The 25325-nt window shown below is 39.2% G+C and overlaps 1 long non-coding RNA gene across 1 annotated transcript in view; it reads left to right on the plus strand.

Moving 5' to 3' along the window:
* The first annotated feature begins 7627 nt into the window (after window positions 1-7627).
* The window catches only part of LOC125324572, a 154950-nt gene continuing 137252 nt past the window's right edge, over window positions 7628-25325 (plus strand). Inside the window, exons 1-2 of the long non-coding RNA XR_007203039.1 lie at window positions 7628-13393; window positions 14524-14687. This is a non-coding gene — a long non-coding RNA (uncharacterized LOC125324572). The remainder of the gene's footprint in view (window positions 13394-14523; window positions 14688-25325) is intronic.

Genomic DNA, 25325 nt, shown 5'->3' on the forward strand with positions numbered 1-25325 from the left:
CTAATGCTATAAAGTTATACTAGTGATATTAACCAATTTTGCAGTTCCACCTCTAGATGTAGCCTTTGTTATAATCATTTCATTTTTAACCCCTATCTTCCCGCCTCCTTTGTCATTTGCAGCCTATTGTCTAACTCCCTCACTTGCAGGCAGCATGAGGTCATTCTGTTTGTGGATCAGTAGGGAAAAAAGAAGGCAGTGGAAATGGCAGTATCAGCCTGAATCATGATGACATTTAAGAAAAGGATAAATTTAGTTCAATGTTTGTAAAGGGCCTGTTTCTGTGTGATGAAGGTACCAGACAAATTTTGATGGTATTTATCATACTTTCTTTGTTGTCTGGATACATTGAACATAGGTGACGCTTTTGCAATACAATTGAGGAAAAACATGTTGCAAATATGTAAGTACTTTTTAGAAGGGACAGCTGAACAAATATATCTGCTTGATTGTTTATCCAAATGTTCCTGTGACTATCTTCAAAGCTTGTTGCTTGCAGAATTGACAAGCCCTGCATCGTGAACAGCAGAACCCTGTCTCTGAATACTGAAAGTGATAGTTTCTGCAATTATTCAGTAGAAAAATACGTGCATGTCATTCAAATTTGAAATCACTATTCATAGAGTTTACTGAAGTTGAAGTTAATTACAAGCCAACCTGATATGTATACGAAATGTCTTCTGAATTATTAAACTGATGTAACCCCATGACTAATTCTGCAGTACAGATATGTAATTTCTTTTTCTTGCCCCTTTCGCTACACCCCCCCTCTCTACAGGAACATCCCTTTGCAAGCAGTTTCCAAACAATAAAATGAAGATTGGAGTTCCAATGTTTTAAAAGATAAGACCTCAGCCTTTGCATGTTCCTAATTTTACTGGTATGAGTACCATGAAGGCTTTTGACTTATTCATGTGAATACGTCATATGCCCTTCAGTATTTTATGAGATCAAGTATGTGTCAAAAGCTTTCTTAGTGAAGCAGAAATGTACTTTTATTATTTCCACAGGCACTGGAAGGCACATTAAGATCTTTATTTTTGACTGAAAAGAAACTTTCTTCCTTATTACTGTAGAATAGAGATAGTGAATAGGCTGAAAAGAGAATGCTGCACATCTACTGCATCATGATCTCATTCTCAACATGATTGCCTCGGTGCTTGCCAGTTCCAATGTTCATGAGTCACACTCCAGTATGTGATTTGCTTAAAAGCAATAAATGTCAGCACTTTTATTTACGATCTGCCTTTGAAGATTTGGAAGTCATAACTTCAACACATTTTTTTCTATGACTGTGAAGGCTAGGAACTGGCTTTACCTTTGTCTTTTAAATGAAAGATGAAAGCTTTGACTGATGTATTGCTCAGTCTGACCTAGCTGCAGTGGGTTAAGATGTGTAACTATCTAAACCCACTTCTTCCTCCACCGTGTGAGAAATTACCGTTCTGGTAGGTTGGGGTGGCAGAAATGGCTTTTCTGTCTCCTGCTCAAAATTAGCTGAAGTTGTCAGGGTCGCTAGACTTGTACCACATCAGCCTGAAATGCCTGAGCCACAGTGGGAGCCCGGTGCTGGGGAGCTGACAGCCTCCAGCAGACGGCCGGGGGTGTTGGAAACCAGATGAGCTCAGCACCTGTACGTGTGAGCCACTCTTGTCACCTGCCTGCGAGAGCTGGCACGCACTGAGCAAACGCTCCTGTGCTGGAATTTCGGGAAGGGGTCATGTATGGTCCGTGGGGGAGGGAGAGAAGTGGGGAAGGTGAAAGACCAGACAAATGATCCATATGGTGAGTCAGTGGGAAAGAACTGAATGCAATTCCAGCCTAATAATGATTCATAGCTACACTGTTTATAGTTCTTGAGAGAGTGTCTGATCACATGGGCTGCAACGTACACGTTTGTGTGCTGTCCTTGAGGACAAATGAGGGAATTTACAAGGGAAAAAAACCCAACAAGCTTTCAGTTTTAGCTTACCTCTTTCTTGTGTGCATTTGAAAGTTTCCATTTATTCTAACTCTCATTGCCCCAGGGTCCTGTGCTAATAAGCCTGGCAAATTTTGCTTGTGAACTAAGTGTGCTTGCTAGAAACCTTACAAGCCTTATAGAGCAACTTTTAGGACACCTACAGGAACATGGGGCACGTCTCTGCAGCGTTCATGTTACCTGCTTGCTAGGTAGCACAGCAGCCCTGCTTTGAGGAGCTGGCTTTACACATTCACTACTCAGTGGATAAACCTGTCTCTCATCCTCATGGTCCTTGAGTTTGGTATGCATTTGACTGCCTCCACTGTTGCTATATATTGCTCAAGTCCAAGATAAATGGCAGTGATGATTTGCTGGAATTAGTTTCTCAAGTGATTGTTTTCTCTGCAGCCTGCTTTCCGGATGTAGCTGTGGGCAGTGTGGATCCTGCCCATGTACAGTGAGCAGCCAGGGCAGCTGCAGTGGTGTAGAAGGCAGTTATTCTGGAGGTGGTGGTGGTGGGATATAATACAAACTACAAAAAGACCTTTTTGGCTAAGGATTCCTAAAGAAAGAGCCCTTTTCAGTGGAATTTATTCAGAGGGACGTAATTGTGGTTGAGTGGCTGTTCCCAGGGTGGGTCTGCACACCACCTTCCCTTTTCAAGAATGGTCACATTACTTAAAATATTTAACAGTTCAGTCACTTACAAGCTACATGTATGTAGAGGTACATCCATGCAAGTATGCAAGAACCTAGATTATTGCTATGAAAGAAGATACTGGAATGGCGTAAAATGTGTGAGAAGTTTCTGCAAATACGATTATATGGTTAAGCAATTATTATTGCAAAATATTTATGACAAAAAGTGGTGGGCACAAGCAAAGGCAAGAAAGCCCCCTGTGTCCTTCTCCCTGAAAATGTGGTGAGAATTCTTATACAAAGGTTTTTTTTTCTGATCTTCTTCCCTTTGGAGAAATGGCAGTGAGAGGAGGGAACAGGAGAAACTGGAGGGTGGAAAGACAAATGAAAGTCTAAAGTTAGGACACGTTAAATGTCATTGCAAAATGCTTGAGCCATGAACCAATGCCCCTTTATGAACTGTCTGTGACATAGGTGTCATTTGGGTTGACATTAATTTGCTTGGTTTTTATCAGGAGTTGGAGACAGTGGTCCACAGGTGAAGAAAATACTTTCAGAGGGGCTTTTCACCTCTCTTATTAGTGCTCAGCATCCAGCTGAGAATGCCTCTCCCTGGCCTGTTGTCTCCTCTCTTACAATATTAATCTCTCCAGTAATTTCCACACCTGAGTCTGAGACCTGTTCCCTAGACTCTCCTGATGGTTGATGAAGAGAAGAAACAGACCCTTCATAGGAAAATCCTCAAATAGATTTCAGTGTCCCAGGCTAGAAGAGATGCACTCTAGAGTGAGCACTGGGTTCTCTTCATATGAAGTGAGCAAGAGCTTGCTCAGATATCACTGACTATCTCTCATTAGGTAAGTCTCACCCCCTCCTTCTGAATGGTCCACATGTAATGTACTTTAACTTGCAGTATATTGATACCTGTACCTATTTTACTAACTCCTAATGCCCCAAGTGAAGAACAGCTAACTCTGCTCACATGTACATTTTGAAATGCACTGGAACTGCAGTACCTTAAAGGAAATAATTAGCAGTGTGTTTCCTGAATTTCGGGAACATGTTCCCGAGTAGTTGGAACAGGGGAGATTTATTTCTGAGAAGTTGCAGGGTTTGGCTCACCCCGTGGTGTCTTCCTGTACTCTGTGACTGTGGGCATGCACACTTTTTGTCAGGGAATAGGGTACTATGCTCTAACATATATGTATAATTTTCTTAATGAAAGGAAGAAATAAGTATTATTTTAGTCCTCATCTCTTTTGATTTTAAAGAGTCAGTTACCAAACACAAGAGGCCAAATTCTGCTGTTTTGTTTCAAAGTAAACTGGAAATTATTGAATTCACTTTGGATTGATGTTAGAGTAAATTGTTAATCAAGTAAAGCTCACTGGACATTTTATGTACAGCTTCCTTGAGAAAAGAGTGCTCTAGTAGGACTTACACACACTCCTGGTTGGTTGTTTTTGTTTGTTTGTTTGTTTTTTGTTTGTTTGTTTTTTGTTTGTTTGTTTATTTGGTTTGGTGGTTTGGTTTTATTTTTGGTTTGGGTTTTTTTTGTTTTTTTTTGGGTGTGTTTTTTTTGTTTTGTTTTGGTTTTTTTTTGTTTTGTTTTGGTTTGGGTTTTTTTTTGTTGTTGTTGTTTTTTGTTTGTTTGTGGGGGTTTTTTTGTGTATTAGCTACACTGACTTTACATGTAAAACACACCGGAGTGGCTTGTTTTTATTCCAACTGCCAGGCAGCAGTCTTGTGTTGTGTACAGGGAATTCAGCTGGGCTCCTGCCCATGGGTGGTGGCTGTTGTAGCTATAGCTCTGTCAGATAAATCGAACCCCCAGGTCAGTTGTGTGGGGTTGTGACAGGAGTACCACACTGGCAATAACCAGTTTGAAGATTCACAGGGTAGGACAAGGGACTTTACTTTTATCAGGTGGTATTGCAAGCCCAGAGGAATGCATTGTGTGATACTGGCTGCCAAAGTGCATGGGATGTATGCTCACTGCATCCTGGAAAGTGCCTGGTGAAGGGAATCTCTTGACAGTTTAACACAATTGTTTTCTTGAGTCAAACCCCACTGGGTGAGAGATGCTGCCTGAGTACTCTGCAGTCTTGCAAAGATTGTGTCTGCCATTCCCAGTACTACTGCTGGTTTCTTAGGGGATCTTAAGGGATTTAAATGGTGCTACTTTTGTGTAATAGCTAGAGACCATGTACTGTTTACTTTTTCTTTTTTTGTAACCCACTGATGGAGGTATCAGCAGTTAACCATAATGAGTCAGAATAAGATTAAAACTGATTTTTCTTACATAGCTCCAGATTATTGCTATCTTTGTCTTCTCACATGTCCATTTTTGCACAAGAGGGGTATGCTTCTGCCAAGCTTTGGGGCTCTAAAGTCCAGAAGGGCAGTTAGGGAGCCAGGGCAACTCTAAAATCATCATTATGAAATACAAAATAAATTTTGGAAACAACAGGGGCTGCCCTCTTCTCTTACTTTTGGAGACTGCTAGCACACCCCAAAGTGTTTATTTTCTTTTTGCTCCATGAAACGAGGGGGAGGTTCATGTGGAACTGGCATGTGCAATAGGGCTTTCCCATAGCTTGGAAGATGCTTGGACATTACAGGGAAGAGTAGCCAGGGTCACTAGTGGAGCGGAGAGCAGTAGATAGCATCTTAGACATTCCCTGTTTTAGGTGGTGCACTGAGCTCCACCTTATCTTTCACTGAATGTGTTGTAAATAAAGCTGCCTCCTACTCCTGTTTGCCTGTTCAGCTAAAGCTTCCAAGATGAGTGATGGTGAGAGGGGCCAGGCAGTGGGCTCATCTTCACAGGAGCACATGAGCCCTTTGACTCTCATTGTTTCTCATTAGATTTTTACTTGTGTTTGCTTTAAAAGGTAGGAGTGGGTCTCTTCGTTTTTGTCTTGTGCTGTGTATTTTATTGCACAATGATATTTAAACATCACCCTTCAACTGAATATCACAGTTTTTGCATGATGATCTGTTGATATGGTCATGGAATGAATTTATACCACCTGTAAAGTAATAGACTTAGAAATAAATAATTGCTGCTCAATTTCTTTTGCTTAGTTTGGTTTTTCAAAGTAAGTTGCTATTCAGTCTTGGCTTTTTGTCTATACCTGTGAATGCTAATGGTTGTTTTAGTTAAATCCACTAAAAACTTTCTGAGCTGACTAATGTCATTCATATTATGTAGATTTTTGTTCAGATTAGATAGATTCAGCCAATATTTTGATATATATTTATATATTTGATAAATATTCAGATTGCAAATATTTTACATGGATTACAGAAAATATTGTTACCTTGGATTAGAGGGAAAGATGTTGACTGCTGCAAATTAATTTCCTCTGTGAATGTGGCAATATAGGAGTGAGTTGTGGTTTAATTTTTTTAGATAGTGTCTGCTCTTGCTCTCAACAAAAAACATTCCCAGGCTCTACTTGATTTCAGAAAGAAGATTTGTCCCTTGGTGCTCTAACATACAGAGTTTTCATTTGTTTGGATATTTTTTCCAGTCTTAATAGGTTTGTTAAGAACTGTGTAATGTATCATAGAACACAATAAATGGAGCAGAACTGCCTGTTCTCAGAAAGACTGTCAATGGAGACTCATCACTAAATGGAAATGCTTCCAGTCAGGTTCTACAGGGACCAGCACAAAAGTGCTGTTAAGGATTTTCAATAGTTTTGAAAGTTCATATAAAATCTCTGCTCTTAAAATGCCTGTGTTCTACCATTTGGAGGAACACAGACAAGGGCAAAAAAGTGCTGATACTGAATGGTCTATAGTGCTTATAAGCAGTCTGTTTATGTTATATTTGACCTTACTGAAACATATTCAAAGTCACTTAGGAGTAAGAAATACAGGTCCTCTGTCTAGGCAATGGGAAACTGTGTGCAGTGGCTGGGATGAATTTGCAGCTTGGCAGAGGAGCAAGAGCAGCAGCTAACACCACAATGTTAGGGCAGAAAGTGAGACCCTTGGGTGTATAACAATTGGGCAAAGGAAAGGTGTGATTTTACTCTGAAATGTGACATGACATGCTGGGAAATTGCTTCTCGTGTTGGTGTCAATGTTGGTGTAAGGACTTCAGAAACTGGGGAGAGGGCTGAGCAGTGCCACCAGAGTGACATCAGGGTTGAAAGAGCTCTCTGTCCTGGTTAGCGTATCAAAAGGACAGGTCTGAGAAGCCACTTAACAGACTGAAAGAACCTTCTCGGCATCAAGTACTGGATGATGAAGAATCCTAAAGCCTTATGGAAAGGAGATAATGAAAAGTTTGGGAAATGCCTGAATTGAGGCATTTTTGGGAAGTAGAAGAGACATTTTTCACAAGGAGTTTAATCCTTTGAGCAGCCCACCAAAGGAATCAAGACCTCCGTTTCCTGATGGCTGCATATCAAGGCCATGTGACTTTCTGGAAAATATATCTAAGTTGAACATAAGTTAGTAAGTTTGTTATTTGAAAATCTGTATGAAATGTGGAGGCCTGGATATACTGAGAGGTTGAAACAATAGAAAAATTAATAACATATTAAATTATCTTTTTTTTTTTTTCGTCCTTACACTGAGTGTAGAAATATCTAAGCTTCTATATTTTGGCCATTTTCCTGTTTTCTCATTTTCCCTGCATTCTTTGAACAGCAACTGGCCATACCATGCTGTGTAGTTAGTCATTCTTTGCATATGGGTATAAGGTTCAGTAAAGGTATGCAGGTTTTTTGGTACTTTCTTCCCAAGCTCTGCCTTATGCTGCTGTCCTGACAGCAAAAAAAAAAAAGCCCCTCATAAATATTTTGTAAGAGTATTTAAGGATCAGCCTTTTCTTAGAGAGGAAGAACCCTCCTTCCAACACTATCTGTTATACATACACTTTTAGAAACACTTCTTTTGTTTTCAAGACTAAATTGGTTTAAGCTCTGATTCTTTAAAAAACTTGCATGATTAAACGATCTGCATGTACCCATAAACAATGCCTTTTCAAATACTTGGTCTTAGGCCACTTTTCTGAGTGTACTTCTATTATTATGAAAGTGAAGAAATGTAAAAGAACTGTGGGAGGCATAAACAAGTATAGAGAAGCACTGAAAAGGAAGCCTTGTATGTTCACCTGAACTGGAATAAGAGGCCTGGAGGAAGGGGAGAGGCTCTTGAATCTTGAAAGGCAGAGGTGTTTTTACTGCTTTTTTATACTGTTGAAATTGTGACCTTTCAAAAATAATATTTTAATTGCTTTGATGCCTGTTTTTTGCTTAGGTTATATTATCATTTTGAGCTCACAGTTTATTGGATAGAGGATAAGGTAAATAGAAAAGGGAAACAGAAACCTACCTAGAGTTTGTATCAGAAAAGTGACTGAATGACTAACAGATGCTTCAATGCATGTTTAAACATGTATTAGAGTTCCAAATACATCTCAGAAGTGCAGAGCATCAGTTGCCACTTCATAGTGACAAATTAGTTACCTGCATCAGATTCCTCATGGCTTTGAGCTGTCTCTGTGTTAAGTACAATATTTCAGGATGGACCACAGTATTGAAAGACAGATGTTTGATTGATCTTGTGTTTTATTTTCATGTGTACACTAGTGATTAGAAATGAAAACCCAGATTGTACCCTAGCTTCTAGGACGAGAGGGTCCCCCAAGTAAGGAGCATAAAAGTTCAATAGATGTGGTGCAAAAGCAGTAGCATTTTGCATAGTTGACCAGAATATGGTAGTATGATGTAGGGGACAAGAGAAGAACACAAGTTTTCCAGCTGTGGGTTGTGTTTCTTATTGAAGCAGTTACAGAACTCGTCTATTTTCTTTTTGCTTAAACACAAGTTCAGACAAGAAGCCTAAATGAACAAGGAACTTTTGTTCTTTAGCTGTACTGGCCATGTTTTCGTACTCCGTCAATCATTATTAAGCAAATCTAATTTCTTGTAACCTGGATGTTTTTGTGAGTCAGTCATATCCATGGAAGTGATCCCTGTGGTCAGACATGCTGGTCCTGCATAATAAACACAGGATGGTTTTCCCTGCATTTTACTGTTATGATTAGGAAGCAGTTAATTTTGGAAGCTTACAGCTGCATTTTGGCTTAATGTTAACATTCTGTTTAGGCCTTTTGGTGGCTAAGAATTACCTTATTTTTCTTTGCCAGAAATATTGCTTCTTATTATTTTTCTTAAATAAAAGACCTGTAGAGATTTTCATTAATTTTTGTGGAAGAAGCTATATGGAATCGTTCCTGCAAGACAGGGAGGGAAATGGGCCCGAAGCTGAAGGTCCTGGGCATCCTGTTCTGTCTGTGCTCCTTGATACAAAATATCTTTGCCTATGTTGGTGTCTGTCTTTGTCCTGCTGCTGTAATGGTGAAAGTAGCCACTTACAGATAAAAATTGCATTATAACTGTGATACCGAAAGTTTGATGTGCTCGACTAAAGGGAGTTTAGGGGCCTGAAAGCTTGTGCACTGCCATCTGGATGGTGAAAGAAGCAGCTTTGTCCTCTTAGAAGCCATGATGCTGTGCCTTTTTCTGGCTCTTTCTACAGAAGTGTGCCTTGGGAGCGGCCCTGGGGAGCAACGGCACAAGTATTGCACCAGATTTGCATCACCAGAGAGCCCAGGCTCATTAGAATGCTCCTTCTATTCACGGCTTTACAGTTTTGCATGGCTTTTGGGTAGCGGTGAGAAACCTCTGAAAGAGGTGGGAATGCCAGAGAGAGCAACCAGCTTGTGCATTCTGCTCCTGCTTTAGGTTCACAGTAAAGATGAAGTTGCTGGTTACTCAGGGTTACATACATCTTATGTCATAATAGATAATCTAAAGAATCAAAGTTATGGAAATTATATATTTAGGGATCAAACCACACAATGGAACAAAATTCTTCAAATTGCTCAAAAGCAAAATCCATTAAAATTCTTGCTGCTTGTAAAAAGCTTTAGCTGCATTTTGAATGAAAACATCCTACAATCAGAAACCTACATGGTTTGACGAGCAAATATGGAAAGCAAAGGTTTCTGTGTTTCTGATTTCTCCCCCTCTTTTCCACCTGTCAAATTAATTCACTTAATCCAAATTTGCAAAAGGTTTTTTATCTCTGGAAGATGTTTTTAAGTAGTTTATTGTTTCTTTTGCAAACAAAGAGGGAAAAAGAAATCTCAACAACAAAACCTCAGTTGTATTTTACCTGTGTTCTCATTATTTTCTCAAAGTCCCCTAAGAAAATAAAAAACTCTTTCTTGTGCCTCATAGTTCTTATAACCTGAAGAGCAGTTCAGTAAAGCTTATGATAGTTTCTTCGCTGGCTTTAAGACACTCTGTTTTCACTCTGTAGAGCTTAATGTTAAAAAACTAATGGGAAATTTCACTTATTTGTAAGTGATTTGTTTCTGTCAGTACTAAAAGAGCAATGTTAAGGTTGATACACCTGCACAGCTTGTATGGTGGTAAATAAAGGAGCTGCCTGGTGTATCTGCATACGTTGTCACAAATCTTAAGCCAAGGTCAAAACCTTAATTTCAAGCCTTAACACACTTCCATTTGCCTTGTTCAAACACTATATATAGGCTTATATCCTGCAAATGGTGGTGTGAGGCTCATCCAAGGGTCATGCCTGATAAATGAGTTAGGATTCAGGTCTACACATGGTATAACCCCTGCTCAAACTGACACAGGACAAAAGAGTAGAAATCTGGAGTTCTGTCAAAGTTTCCTTCCTTTGCTTCATATCTATTCCTGGTACCTGGCCAGGGCACCACTGATCAACTGTTCCCAATTAGAAATTGGAAAAAAAAAAAAGCCTATGGGCAGGCACTGGGGAGTGCCAGGTTTTCTTTGTAGCTCTGGTGTGAGCTTAAAAACATCTCTAAGGTGGGTGTCAGGATGAGAGCAGTAATTATTTGAAATCATTTATATCTTTTATAATATTTTAAATTCCTGAGGGTATAGTTAATCTGTAGGTACCACCATTTCACATGTGGTTTTTCTTTAATTTTAGAAATGTTGGTGCACAGAGTCTGAAAAAACAAGTTGACAGTACAGCACACTACAGGTAGTGGTAAATGGAGATAGTCTCTTAACAAGGCTCGGGTTTTGTAGCCATATGTACAAGATATGAGAAGCAAAATACATATTGTGTAGGAATAGCTCTGTTCCCATGGCTGTGGGTGTATCAGTGTGTGCAGCAGCCAGATAACTATCCTGCAAAACACTCTGCAAAGGGCAGTGCCTGTATCTAACTGCCAGATCAGCAGCTCTGCTTCCTCCCAGGGGTGCATCGTCCTGCAATCTGCCCAACAAGGCCTTATGGCTTTTTTGTGTGTTTTGTTGCTTATTTGAGTTTTTCTTTTTGGAGGAAGGATTTTGTTGACCTCTTATTACCATGCAGTGAATAAGATCACCTGGCATTAACACTTGGAAGAATATTTGACAAACATCACCTCAGAAATTCAGTCCTCCTGACACCGTGGGCCACCAGATATAAATACATCAAAACAGTTCTTCCATTAACCTCATACCACCAGTCTGTATTTTTGGGCTGTGGGATACTGTCTGAATATGAAATATTAATTGTGAAATGAACTGTACATGGGGATTCAAACTAAAAAGCAATTTTAGGCAGTTCTCTTATTCCTTTTGACTAAAAATTTTATTCTGGACCTAAGCAACCATTTCTTCCTCAACATTTTAGCAAAAGTAAACCATTCCCATTAAAGTTTCCATTACTATAACTTAACTTTTTTTTTCCATTGTGGAATGAACTTCCATTTCACACTTCTTTATAGAATTATACAACTTTATAGAACGATGCAACTATTTACAGAATTAAGCCATAGTGAGGTCTTTGTCAGATGGGGTCCCAGTATGGTATTATGGTATTAAGGAAGACAGCACATTCTTGTAGATTTGATACATAGACTCAGAAATTTTTGGTCCAGAAAGCATTTGGTTCATTTTCAGGTGACTGACTGGGGCTAGTTCACTTTTTCTTATATCCTGATTTCCATTCAAAAATGGGAATTTTGATACTGATCTCATTCATAACATACTGCAGAATGTACAGATGGAAATGCTACGCGTATTCTATTTATATGAAATGCGTATTATAAGGCAAGATTGTCTATTAAAGAGATTCAAAGATTGAACTTTTCTAAGTCTTTCGTTTTATTGGCATTCTTAAATAATTGAAGCGTGTAGAAGAGGTACATTTAGCTATCTTGCTGGAAACAAGGACTTGATCCATAGGACTGCATCCCTTATGAGTCCTTTGGTTTTTGCTTGGAAAATGGCATAGTTTATCCTGAAGCCAGTCCTGTGTTATCAAGTAGGCATCTGATTTGAGACAATTCTGCTGACTGACCAGATTCATAGAAGAGTTTTATGTCTGGCCCATGAGTGTGATCAGATTGCTCTGATTTCACTCATAGTTTTGTAGTTGTATTTTTTTGCACCTGTGAAGCTTTGGCTGCTGTGAAGGTGAGGGGTGGAGGAGGGGTTGTCCTGTCAGTTTACATTAATTGATGATCTTTCCCAACACTTTCCCTCTGCCTACCCTTGTCTCTTGGGTTGACACCCTATGGGTGATGTTGACTGCAGAGCAGTAGCCCCATGCTAATGGGCAAGGCTTGATGCAGACATTGGGCACTGGAGTATGCTATCAGTGAACACTCTCAATATAGGAAGGTAATAGAAATTCATGTCTCTTCCTGAATTTGTGAGCATGTCCATCTAGCTAATAAAAACCCCAAAGGATGGCTCTTTTATATCCTGACAAAAAGGCTTTTCGATTAATCTGTATTAAGTAATATAGTTTAGTTTATTGTAAACATGTAAAAACAATTGGTTTTGTTTGTTGGTGTTTTTTTTGGGTTTTTTGTTTTTTTTTTTTTTGTTGGCATCTAAATTTCTCATTATCATTTTTGACTATGTGTTTGTTCTTTCCAGACACCGGTACTGTAGTTATAGGCATTGATTTATCTTTCCTTTTCCCTGATAAAAAATCATGTTAATATGATATCCTGCAGTTCTCTGATGTTTACGTAGTATCAGCACAGGGAAATACTACTTTCAGTTTGATACATAAAGCCCTCCTTGTCTCTTGTGTCTTTTGTCTGCAGGCTATTATGCATGTGACTAAAGCCATGCATGACTTGAGCAAATGTTTGAATAGGGTTCTTGTGTAGTAGGACTGTATAAGCCATTAGGCATACTCTCTTTAACTTGCTGATGAAAACATTATGGTACATTTGGTCACACAAAGTAGAGTAAAATTGCTTTTGTGGCAGCAGAATAAACAGCATTCTAATCTGTGGGGTTTTTTATTGTGCACGTGTGTGTGTGCTGCATACTTGTGGCAAAATTATCAAGCAGGACTGAACATGAAAAGTGTTAAAGTTATTTGAGTTGTGGAGTAAAAGCTGGGCTGAAGAGAGAAAAAATGTATTGCTTTTTTCATTCTGAAATTTGAAATCAATATTATTCTCTCATATTTGTGATCTGAGCCTGCAATCTGTTAATTGACATGTGAGGCAGTTGCTAACCATCTTTGTCATTTATAAAGCCTTTTGTAAGGGCATTGTTTTTCTTTCTTTCTTCTCTATATGCGATGAATACTGGAGTAGGGACTTGTATTTTTGCTGTGGGAATGTGAAAAACACAGGAAGCTGCTCTCTGCCAAGTTATTTCCCCAAGGATCTGCTTTACATACTGACAATCAATGGCCTGTCAGGTGTAGTTATGCACCATAGCAATGATATGAGGTCAATCAGACAAAACCAAGGTATGTATTCCCAGCAGATCCCAGCTATCTATTTAACATTGTCAAACTAAGTTTTCTTTGCTTTTCTTTGAAAGAGCAACCTCTTTCAGTTTCATTTCTTTTTAGATTTGATTAACTCTGAATTTTCATCTAATTTGTGAAATTCTAACAATTGAAAAAATATTAATTTATTTTGCTTTGTCTTGACAAATACTATATCACGTTTGCTATTTTGTCTTTTAACATAAATCCATGCTTGTTATATTCCTCTGCAACTCTTCATCATATAAAGAGTGTGTATTTGATGTAAAAAAACTAAAAAAAACATGTATTTTGCTGTGAGGAGATATTTAAGTAATCTGTTTTACAGTAACATAAATTTAGTGTCTCATAAACACAAAAATATTTCCTTAGAAAAAGCCACCTTACAGATATAACACATTTGTTTTGCCTTGCAATTCCATATTTGTGAAGCAAAAGATGTATAAATTTGATCTGTAAATCAGTATTTTTATATAGAGTCACTTCTCATTGTGCTATGGAAACCCTGCATCTTGCTAATGTTTCAAATCTTTTGATACCAGAGGAGAAAATACTTTCTTAAAATGGATACAGGATTTTCCATATTTTTCCCTTAAAAAAACCAACCAACCAACCAAAAAAATAGAGCTGTGTTTTGTTAGCTAGTGACTGAGAACTGCTAGGGATTAAGAATAAACATGCACTTGGTACACTGTGTACTGCATACAGTGTAACAGTACAACAGCATTTTTAGCTACTGTGTGTATCATATTGAAAGCAGAAGACAGCAATGATAACATGCAAACTAAACAACTGGGTTAAAATGTATTTCTTAGGTTACAAAAAAAAAAAAAAGAAAAAAGAAGTGTTGCTCTTTTGGGGGAAATGATACAATGAAGTAACAAGAAACTAAACCCAGAGCTTTTAAATAAAATATTAGAAATATCTCATTCAGGAATGCAGATTAATCCTGTCTGAAAGCAGCTGCAAGGTTTTGTATGAAAAATCTGTTTTGTTTTCATGATGTTGTAATTCATCCTTTATTTGTTGTCTTGCTAAATATAGTTCAAGCACTATCATTTGAGCATGTTAGTGTACATCTGCGCCGTGATTCCTTTTTTTTTTTTCAGATATTTTGAAGTGATCTGTTGATTTTCTGTGCTGGGAGACCAGCATGTGAATCATGTCAGCAACAATACTCCATGTTTCAAAATATGTAAAAAGATTACAGTTCTTCAAACAGAAGAAGAAGAGATCTGGATCTACAGCAGAGTGCTGGAAAAAGAACACAAAGGTGGGATGTAAGATGATACCCTCATCCTTTAATGGGGGATAATTTGTTGCTAACTTACGAAGTTGATACACAATTTGAGGAAACGAGCATCCCACCCATTTTTTTTGTGTGTGCTCTGTAGAATTCATATCCTTCCATTTTTGTTTTTTGTTTCCTTGAATTGTGCCTCATAACTTATTGTCATTGCTCATTAGCTGTTGGTGTGTTGGGAGGGTTGTTCAGACAGTGACCCTGCATGGTAACAGCTGAGCAGTTCAGAAGAGAGTCATAATTCACGGTGACCTTTAATGAAATATAAATTTAAAGAAAGCTTCTTTTAGTTTACCATATCTGAAACAAAGTGAGAACTATTATTATCTTTAGTCTTTGCTGTCATGGTATTTAAAGATACTCTGAAGCAGGGGAAATACATTTTCTCATGGGAGTTACTATTATAATTGTTTTGGTGAATGGGGTACAGCATTTAAAATCCCGTTTACCTCTGACCATCAGGCCCTGGTTGAGCAGTTCTCAGCCAGGGGTGCTACATGCTTTGACAGGGAATCCTGAGAGCTGCAGTGTGTTTGCACATTCCCCTTTCTCCTGGAAGATCTATAGGTAACCTGTGACTGCAGCACAGTTTGCATTTTCTCTTTCTAATTCCGTCCTGTTTTCCCAATATCAGTGAGGAAATGCCAGATCCAATTGCCTTTCTCCTTCCTACTGCTCCAGAGCCTTGCTGTAGTAGCAGTTTGGGTTGCTCCAAACCAGCTGGCAAAGAAAAGCATCCATATGACAGCCGGGCAGAATGGCAAAGGGGAGGTGAAGGCTGGAGAGGACCACGCTCTCCAGGGGAGCTGTTTTTGGGCAAGCTGCAGTCTGCCCTCAGTGTGCACCTGCCCATAGTGCAGGCAGGCAGAGGGTCTGAGGGCTTCGCTGCCAGGGGAGACCCTGCAGGAGGGCATTAAGCACTGGGGGTCACATCCTCAGCTGCTGCTCTGCTCCAGTGGGACAGTGAAAGATGGTCCTGCTTTCATCAGGTGAGGAACTGAGCCTGAAGGCTAATTAAGTGAGTTTTTCCCTGATCCAGTTTATCAGAGGGTGAAATTAACCTCTCCCCCTAGATGAATGTAATGCCAAGACCAAGTACTCACCTCTCCAGGGAACAAGCCCCTCCTGGAGCCTTTCCCTCTACTCCCTGGTCTGTTCCATGCACTGTGCCCTGCAGCTTCATGCTACTCCACTGTTTCCCTCCCCCAAACCCTGGTAGAGCGGGGTTGTGCTGGCTGCCCACCTCTCTGCAGAAGACACTGCATGCTGCCTCCCTGAGCAGTGTCTTGTCCAGGTGCCATAGCCCAAATGACAGCTTGTGGGGCCGCTGGGGTAAAATGCTGCCTGTCCAGCCTATCACGGGGCCCTGTTTTACCCATTTGGTCCTGAATGGGGAATAAATGTTCATTGAAATGACAAAAGAGGTGCCATCCTATTGCCTGAAACAGATGGGAAACCTACTTGCTTTGGCCATATTGCTTTTGGCAGTTCCTAGTTCATCTGCATAAAAATGTCTGTCCCGTGAGCCTTAGGCCTCCTGTGGACAGCTCATTTGAGGTACTACACAAATCTGTCTGGTGAAGACTTACTGGATACATCTGACTTGCTCATATTTCTAAAACTGAGCAAAGGACTTATTTATTTGTGACTGTTCTCTCCGTTTGTGTGGTGCAGGGTTGGTTGCCCAAGAAGGGGTGCCTGCCATGCTCTAAAATGGGGAAGATTATCTGGGTGCAGCTTGAAAATAAAGCTGTGTCGCAGCACCTGTTCAATCCCATTACAAAGAAAGCCAGGATGGCAGGAGCAGAGATGGAGTAGAGTATATAAGATGCGGTTTTAAGTGAAATTCAAACCCTACCACTAGGAATAAACTTGTTCTTCATAAAGCAGTAGCAGGGAAGGGAGAATACATTTTCCAAGCAAATTGCAAAAGTTCAGGAAATTCTTGGCTCACTATTTGTTCAAGTGATATAAAGGAGAAGGAAGAGACTCTATCCAGCACAAATCATATTTTTAAGAATTTCCCAATATTGCTTCCTGTCTTTGTGCTTGTGCAGCAGATTGTATATAGAAATAAAAGAGATTTACTTTATCTTTTCAGAAGAAAGTGTCTGCTATATAATTTGCTGGCTCTCGTTCGTTCATTCATTGAAAAACAGCAGGAAAAAGGCTTTTGTGTTAAGTACAGTCAAGGTCAGGGATTTTTGTTTTTGATGTTGGCTGCCAGTAGCTTGCTTTCTCTGACTACTGTTTCCAAGTCAGTCTTGGATAACAATCTAGTTGTTAGCTTACAGGGAGATATTTCACAGCTACAGGTCATCTGCACTGAGTGCAAACTAGAAAGAGATTTTAGGACCAAATTAATTGTCTTGTACTCAGCTCCTATTTGTGCCAGTCTCAAATTAAGTTCATCAAGTCTACTAAAGGACACCCAAATTTGTGACCCTGATGCTGCAAACTCTTCTTTATGCACAGTCACCTTTAGAAACTGTATGAGCAAAAGCTTTAGCTATGTGACTTGGTTTACAGAATCAGAGCCTTTGATACAAGAATTCACTATAGCAGATGCTCAGTTTCATGGTAAGCAAACAAAACCGGAAAACGTTGTGATTTATAAAAAAGAGAACTAATGTTCTGCAAGTGGACATTTTTTAGGACATAGTACCTTAACATTGCACAATCAATTGCCCTCACTCACTCACCATCAAACTATTGTATTTCCAAAGTCTCAAGTTAGTGTTTAAAGGAAAGGAAAAGAAATCCTTAGACAAAATATCTGTGTCATAAAAGGTCAGTATGAAAGTTTGAGCATTTCTTGTTGAGCTTATTTTCCTGGCAGCAGGGCATTTGGGTGGCAGGCAGGCACAAAGTAGAAATCTGCTGTAGTTTATTTCGTGGACTGTAAAACCAAGCCACTATGTAAGAGTGCAGCTTAATCATACTTCCACTGACAACTCTTGTTTAAACCACTCACAAGCAGTCTGTGACACATAGAGAGATTTCACTTTTTCTCACCCTTTAATATAATTCTAAAGATTTTGTGAATATATCAATTAGAGATTTCCAGTAATGGAAAGAAGGTTTCAAACACTGGAGAAGTACAATAAATCACCAGCCATATGGGCTTTTGTCATTAAAAGAAAGCCATAATAAGACAAAAGCTGAAGTAAGTTAGAACAGCTGAACAGTGATTTTAGGCAATCTTATGCAAAACCCACTACCTTGGTTTGTTCACAGGAAACTTCTTTAGAAGACTGAAAGAAAATCTTTTTCAACTCCTTATTTCTTGGCTACATCAGAAAGAAAGCAAGTAAAAGCCATCTCGGTGATGCTTTTCATGCTCTGCTTACTTTGTTTTCACATGAGATCCTGTCTGCTACCTTTGTTTTTTTCCCCTTGCTTTTTAGAGGGTTCCTTGTGCAAAACAATGAAGAGTCCTGATAACAACAGGCAGTTGCTCCGAGGCCTAGTTGTTCAGCAGGATTCACTCCAAGAAATTGAGAGGGGTGTGTTGGGTCTTTTTTCCATCACCAGCCTTTACAGTTAGCGGGCCAGATGGCATGAGATGGGCGCAAAAAATAACGACAATAAATAATACTACAACTTGCAACGTGGACCAGGCTCAGTTACTTCCACTTCATCTCACTGTTTGGAAGTGCCTTTGATGTATAAAAGCACCCTCTAAGATAATGAAATGCGGTGGCAGCTGGCTAATGGCTGGGAAAGTGCAAACCCCGCATTGAACTCTTCCCACCAGGCTATTCAGCACCCAGGCAATGTCAGTCTCAAGGAGACAAGGAGACGGGAAGAAACGGAGGCTTGTTGCTGTGCAGCATTTGCGCTTCTGGGCAGGCTGCTGTAGGTGGGGTGTTATTTGCCTTGGTGAATAGAAGTGATGTGCCCAAGGCACAGGGAAAGTTTTTACTGTCTTAACACATTAACCTTGCAGACTCCGTCCTAGAAATGTTAAATGAAGCCACAGGGTCACACTACTTGAAGAGACACTGCTCTTGGGTAAACTTTAAAATGGACTTTTTTTTTACACTACAATCCCATCAGTCGTGCAATCAGGGTTAGTTTCCTTTCAGACAGGACTATCTCGTGGCTTGATTCCATAGGCAATAAAAAAATAAACACATCCAGACTTTTCTCTCAGCTGCTCCAGGCCTAAATGTGGGCCAGGGTAAATGACAAAGATCCAAAATAGACAGCAGATACAGACAAATATGAAACCCCTATTTGTTCAGGAGCTTTAAAACAGTAGGGGATTTATTCCTCTGACACAAAGAAAAGTTTCTGGTCTCTCTGTTAAATGATCCTGTGTTTATAATATCATAATGGCGTCTGACCCTGCAAATACTTGATTAGATGTGCACTCATCTTCATGCATGTCATTAGTTCTGCTAACCTCAGTGCCGAAGTTTGTCACCAGAAAGTTCAGAATACGCACAGACTTCGCAAGTTTGGGGCTTTCCCCTGCCAAATGTGGCAACAGCCTGTCTCAGCAGGGAGAGTGCAACAGGAGATTTGTGACAGGGTCCCTCTGTAAAAAAGAGTAAGTGGTGAAAGTCATATTTACCAGAATAAATATTTTGGCAAAAAAAGAGATCAGGTTTTTTAATATATGGCAGAAATTTGTTATTTTTTTTATAGTTAAATTTTGGAACATTCATGTGCAATTATAAAATTCAACTTGCCAACAGTCTACATTCAAGGGCTGGAAATATTCTGAAATATTACTGTTGAGGCTGTTATGATCTTGCAGGCAAGGGTCTTGTATGACCAAATGATCACATTGTGACATTTTAATCCTCAGAATATAAATCCCCAATTGTCTGAGAGCTGTAGTAGCCTCCAAATCTCATCGATTTAGGAGGATGCAGAAGATTAAAAGGGGATATTTTGCATACTTTGTCTCAAATAAGTATCCAGATCCACAGTCAGGGCAAGGCTGCTGAATCTCAGTGTGTATTTTGATTGACTGTATGCCAAAGGTGTATTGATTATTGTCACTTGGACTAATGTGTACCGTATCCCCCAGTACAGCTCCAGTATATTTCCTAAGAGTAAACACAAGTCAATGTCACTAAAATTTTTCAGTGCCAAGAGGGAATAGCTCTATTTAATGCTGAGATTATGGCAGCAAATTTTTGATCTGTTCCTTATGATCCCTTATCCTTGCAATGTGTACTTGATTTTTAGGAAGAGTCTTTTTTTTTCATGAGGTTGGCACTCACCAAGAAATCCCAGCCGGGGTGGAAATATTGGCTCTATCAGTCAGCCTTCGACCATTCCCTCTACAGAGCTTGTTCCCTAAATCTGGTTTTGAGAGCTCTTTGCTTGACAGACTGCTTCGCAGACTTATGATTGTTTTTTTCTGGCTCATTTTGATTGCTCTGCTAATCTCTAGACTTTGGCCTTGAGGCTATTATTTATTTTGTACTTTTATTGGTGTTTGTTATTTGAAACTTTGTTTTCAGTAGATTTGCGGCCCCTTTCTAAACCACTTTTCTGATTAAATTTTGTTGAAGAAGTTGGTGGATTACTTTACCTATTTTCCCCCCTCATTCGTCCTCCTCCTAATCGTTCAGTTGAGAACTCACCTGCCTTTTGTTTGTGCCTGCCTTTGTGATTTATTTTCAGATTAGAAGGAGCAGCTGCACAGCTTTTACTTTTATTAGTTCTTCTCAGTGAGTCAGGCAAAATATTAACCACCCATGAACTGCTCTCCCAAAACCTCAAGTGAATTACAATAGAACTTTTGCCTCCACAGTTCAGAAGAAGTATTTTTATTCTTTGCTTGTCATCTCAAAGAGCTCTTTTGTGTGTGTGTGTGTGTGTGTGTGTGTATAGATGTATGTGCTATAAGGATAAAATAAGTTAAAGTATCAGAACACATGAAACTTGCTCGACCTTTCTGACAATTTGTCTAACTTTATTTCTGCAAGAGTTAGAGCATGAAATTTAAATTCGTATTTAGGCCCCATCCCTGCAACTCCAGGAGCTCAGGAGCATGAATATGTGCATCCAGTATTTCACGAGCATACAGCTTTCCAAAGCATTGTGGTTCTTAGCTCTCTGATTCTTTAGGTTTTGCCTACCACAAAATGTATCTTGGTCCTTTTAATATCTGTTAATAAAGTGGTTTTCCTTGATTTGAGTGATCTACCAGGCCTTACTGTTTCTCAGTTATTGAACATTCTGCCTGTTAACATTCACTTGCTTTGTCAATGCCTTAAGCTTAATGGGGAGCTAGCTTTCCTACAACTTACACACAATAGTCTCTGATGTAGGACTTTCTTCCTATTAATACATTTCAAATATGTGTTTTGCTTCTCTTCAGTGCTCAGGGGTCAGTGGGAAGGAGGGCAAAGGGGTGGAATATGCCACAGATTGAGCTGAGCTCCCCAAAGGCCAATTATTCATGGCAAATTTCAGTTGTTTTACAAAGTGTAGGTTACTGCATTTCAATTTCTCAAACTTGAGGCTTCAAGACCTTGGCCACACGAGAAGCTGAATGGCCAGAGGCAACTAAAGGCAATGGCCTCTGCAAGCATTTTAATTTTTTGGGAATAGGACAGGATGTTCAAAACAGGAGCTTCAGTGGGAAAAGATTAAAGTGCAGAACAGTGCTGACATAAAAGCTTAAGTGCCTACAATACGGGATCCCAAATTAACTGATGCATAGTTAGTGGGTTATTTTAAAAATGTATTTCTTGGAAAAGAATGGTAATAGTATAATATGCTAGCCAATACTGAATTTGCCCAAGTCTGTGTCTGCATAATATGTGCTGAGGCTGATAAAGAAGACAAATAAACTGGTTTTCTTGTTAAACATTGCTCTTTCTTTGTATACCATTTTGAATGGTTAAGTACCCCCTGGTGGGACCCTGGTTATTGAATTTTGTTTTTCTAATTATGGCATGTCTCATAGCAGACACTATATTTGTGTGGTGATTGTGTTCATCTCCTGAGTGATCCCACCCCTGATAAAATAATCCAGGTTACAATTTCTCTTGCTTCTTCACATTTCAGATACCAGCAGTAGATTAACCTTGATCCTTTTTTTTTTTCAGTGAGAACTTAGGTCATTCCCTCTGTTCTACACGGGCTCTTTTATCTTCATTTCTGCCCAATTATGTATAAAAAGATTTGCCTCACATTTTTCAGTGGCACGTTAGCATTCATAATTCTCCCGAGCCATGCTTTCTAACCTTCTGACTGAATGACTTTCTGGATTCATTTCTATTGCTCATATTTTGTGAACTTTTTGACATTTCCATTTGCACTTTTATTAGTCCTCTCAACCATCTTTACCTTTTATAATGTTTTAAGTGATTCTTTTGACATCTGGGGTTGCTGAAGTGAAGCACAAGGTGGGTCCAACTCTCTTTTTAGGGTGACGTAGTGATGGTCTTTTGAGGTCTGAACTGCAGCCTGAGCTCATTCCAAGTTCCATTTCATTCTGCTGCAGGTTTCTTTGAAGCACTGAAGCTGTTATATTAATAACTGGGTTATAAGCATAGCTGGTTGTTTGATCTTTCCTGTGCTTTTGATGCTAATTCTACTTTAGCATTTTGTGTTGTTTTAATGTGAATACCTGAAATAAAGTTAGTTTCCTGAGATGCACACAGACTTGCTTCAATGGATCAGGCCCTATTCTCTACATTCATTTTGAGTTTTGTCTCCCAACCAGGGTCTGTCAGAGGTGCATGGCATTCGATGTATATTTTCTATTTGTCAGGAGTGAGATTCAACATCCACTGTAGGACTGACTTCCAAGTGCAGCCACTATGGAAATTTAACCTATTTACACCAGGAGATCTATATATATAGAGAGATACTATATTACAGTATCTTATCTGCTGGACTCCACAAAGCATTTCATAGTCTTCTTCATAAACAATGCATTTGGGTGGTTCATTTCCAAAGAAAAAATGTCGGAAAAGTGTAACTTCTAGTGTCCAGTAAAAAAACCCCAAACAATCCAAACCCAACCCAACAACACAGAATGTTTTTTGGATTTTTTTTTAATTTTACTTTTTTAATTATCCAGAATGCCTTTTCACACCAGTGTGGTAGTGTACCTTTGTGCCACCAAGTCAGAGTTTCTTCTGGAAATATGTGGTAATTGCCTTTGAGCTTTAAGTGCTCCAGAGCAGGCCTGCCCTCTCCAAGAGAAGTCTTCAAGGGTATATCTGTTACTCTAATCTACTCAAAGTGAGTTGTTGAAAATCTCTGGACTCTCTGACAGATGAAATGGGATTGATTGGAAGACACTCTGTTCTGCAAGGAAATCCAAGCATTATTTGAAAGGACTTATTACTAGTAAAGTATAGGCACTCTCAAAGCAAGAACAAAGTAAAACTACCAGCTGTCAGCTAGAAGGAATAAAGGAGGAAAGGAATGAAAAACTTAGTGTGTAGTTGATAATTAATCTGTAAGCTGCTGCAGACTGCACTTAGCTTTTATAGTATCTAGAGAGAAAAGATGTCTTTCACAATCACACATATTCCTCTGTTTTTCTATCAAAAGTTTGTTAGGCCTCACCTCCTTGAAGATTCGTGTACATATTTAATCTTCTGACTTTACAAATGGTAAAATTAGGCATGTAGGTCAATCTCTGCATGAAAAAGATGCGTATTTTTTTTTTCATATCAGCCAAACTAAACTGCAAGAAGAATCAGGGAAGATTTCCAAACCATTGCATTTAGACTTGCTTGGAGGGGTTCCTGAAATGCATCTTCCTCAGATTTTCAAGAGGAAAAACGAGTTCTCACTTGTGAAAAAAAACACAGAAAACACACTCATTTTGGAGCAAAAATGAATAATCTGCTTTGATTAAAAAACCAAAGTGTTTTATTACTCAGATATTAATTTTCTACAGATCTAGCTCCTGCTTAGGGAGGCTCTGCAGCACACCTTTCCCTTTCAACCCTTGTTATTTGGTGTATTCATTTCATTTAACAATAAGGAACTGAAACATTACAATGTGGAGTGAGGAAAGACAGCTTTTTAATACCATTTGGTTGTTTGCCAAACATTTTGCAAGTGTTCCTGTTAGGACATATTATGTGAGCATATATAGTACTTTATATATATACAGCATATTTATATTCTTACAACATGTTTAAACTTCTCAGTTATAAATTTCTTGTACGTCTAGATTCGCCTGGGAAAGCAAACCTGCACAACCTGCCCTTGTCCTTCTCCCTTGGCAGGGTTAATAGAGCTTTTGTCAGGTTGGGGATCTTGAAGACAAGGTCAGCACTCCACAGCAGCTTGCAAATGGGTGTGTTTAAAGGAGAATGGGAGAAAATCAGAGAGGACAGCTGAATGGGTTATGTGTGATGAAAAGATAGAAAGTGATAGTTAGAGATCAAAGTATGTTGATTCAGTTGTATAATTTGGCCTCACTATCAAACGCAGGTTACAGTTCACCAGGGGAAATTTTTCTGCTCGCCTATTCTCCTGCCAAACAAGAGGAATGGAAAAAAGGAAGCAATTTTCAGATCTACCCCATTGTTTTAATTTAACCAAGCTGTAGCAGAGCTCAAGTTGGGAGTATTTGGAGCATTGCTGAGTGACATGTTCCCTTCCTGGTTTGTTTGGTTTGTTTTTTTGGTTTTTTTTTTGTGTTTGTTTGTGAGGGGATTTGTTTGGTTTTGGTTTTGGTTTGCTTTTTGGTTTGGTTTAGTTTGGGGTTTTTTTATTTCTTTTTTCCTCTTCCTTTGGAAAGGCTTGTAGTAATCTCTACTAAATATGAGTGTTTATCACACAAAGAATTTTGGATTTTTGCATCAAACACGAGGCAAGGTCTTCAAGACACTTTTCTTGGTAAGAAATGACAAAGAGTGCCAGTGGGAATACTTATATGATCCTTTATTTTTTCCTGCTTGAGGTATGTGAACAGTGAAACTGCAACTGAGAAATGCCAGTAGGAATGCACTTCACTTCTTCTTCCTCAACAAGTTCCTACATGTACCTATTACTACAGAACAGAGATTTCCTTCTTATGTCTTTGCCCAAAACTTTAAAAAAAAGACCAAAAAAAAGGCAAGCAAAAAGACTTCCCACATTAAGTTCAAGACAAAAGGAAATAAGTTGTCTGTAGGGAGACTGGTGCACACTCTCTTAAAATCCTGTTCCTACTGAAGTCTCTCTGAACTTTTTGATGCTGTAAAGCATGGCCAAATTTTCTTCACTGGTGATGAAAACTTGGTCTTCTATTTCTTTGGAAAGTCACTTTTATTCTTTACTTTATCTCATCAAGGAGTCTCTAGAACAGCCTTGTGCTATAAGAAAATACCCAGTATTTTCCTACGATGTGGACCCACGGGGCCTGATGATGTACTGTCCTGTAGTGTTTCCAGTGGTTGCAAATGGCTAAAGAATACTGCCCTGAGAGAGAGAAGGTGTGCTACAGGCATTGTCCCTGCATAGACTGTTTCCAACAAGTGCAAGGCAACAGGGAATTCAGCAGTGTTGCTCTCACAAGGAGAGCTTTTCCCTTGCCAAGATATTGCCTGTTCTCTGGCAGTACCACCACATTGCAGGCTCACCCTATGTCATTGTTCAAACAACATGTCTAAATAACAGATAATTTTG

The sequence above is a fragment of the Corvus hawaiiensis genome, chromosome 4, assembly GCF_020740725.1.
Source record: "Corvus hawaiiensis isolate bCorHaw1 chromosome 4, bCorHaw1.pri.cur, whole genome shotgun sequence".
Lineage (NCBI taxonomy): Eukaryota > Metazoa > Chordata > Aves > Passeriformes > Corvidae > Corvus > Corvus hawaiiensis.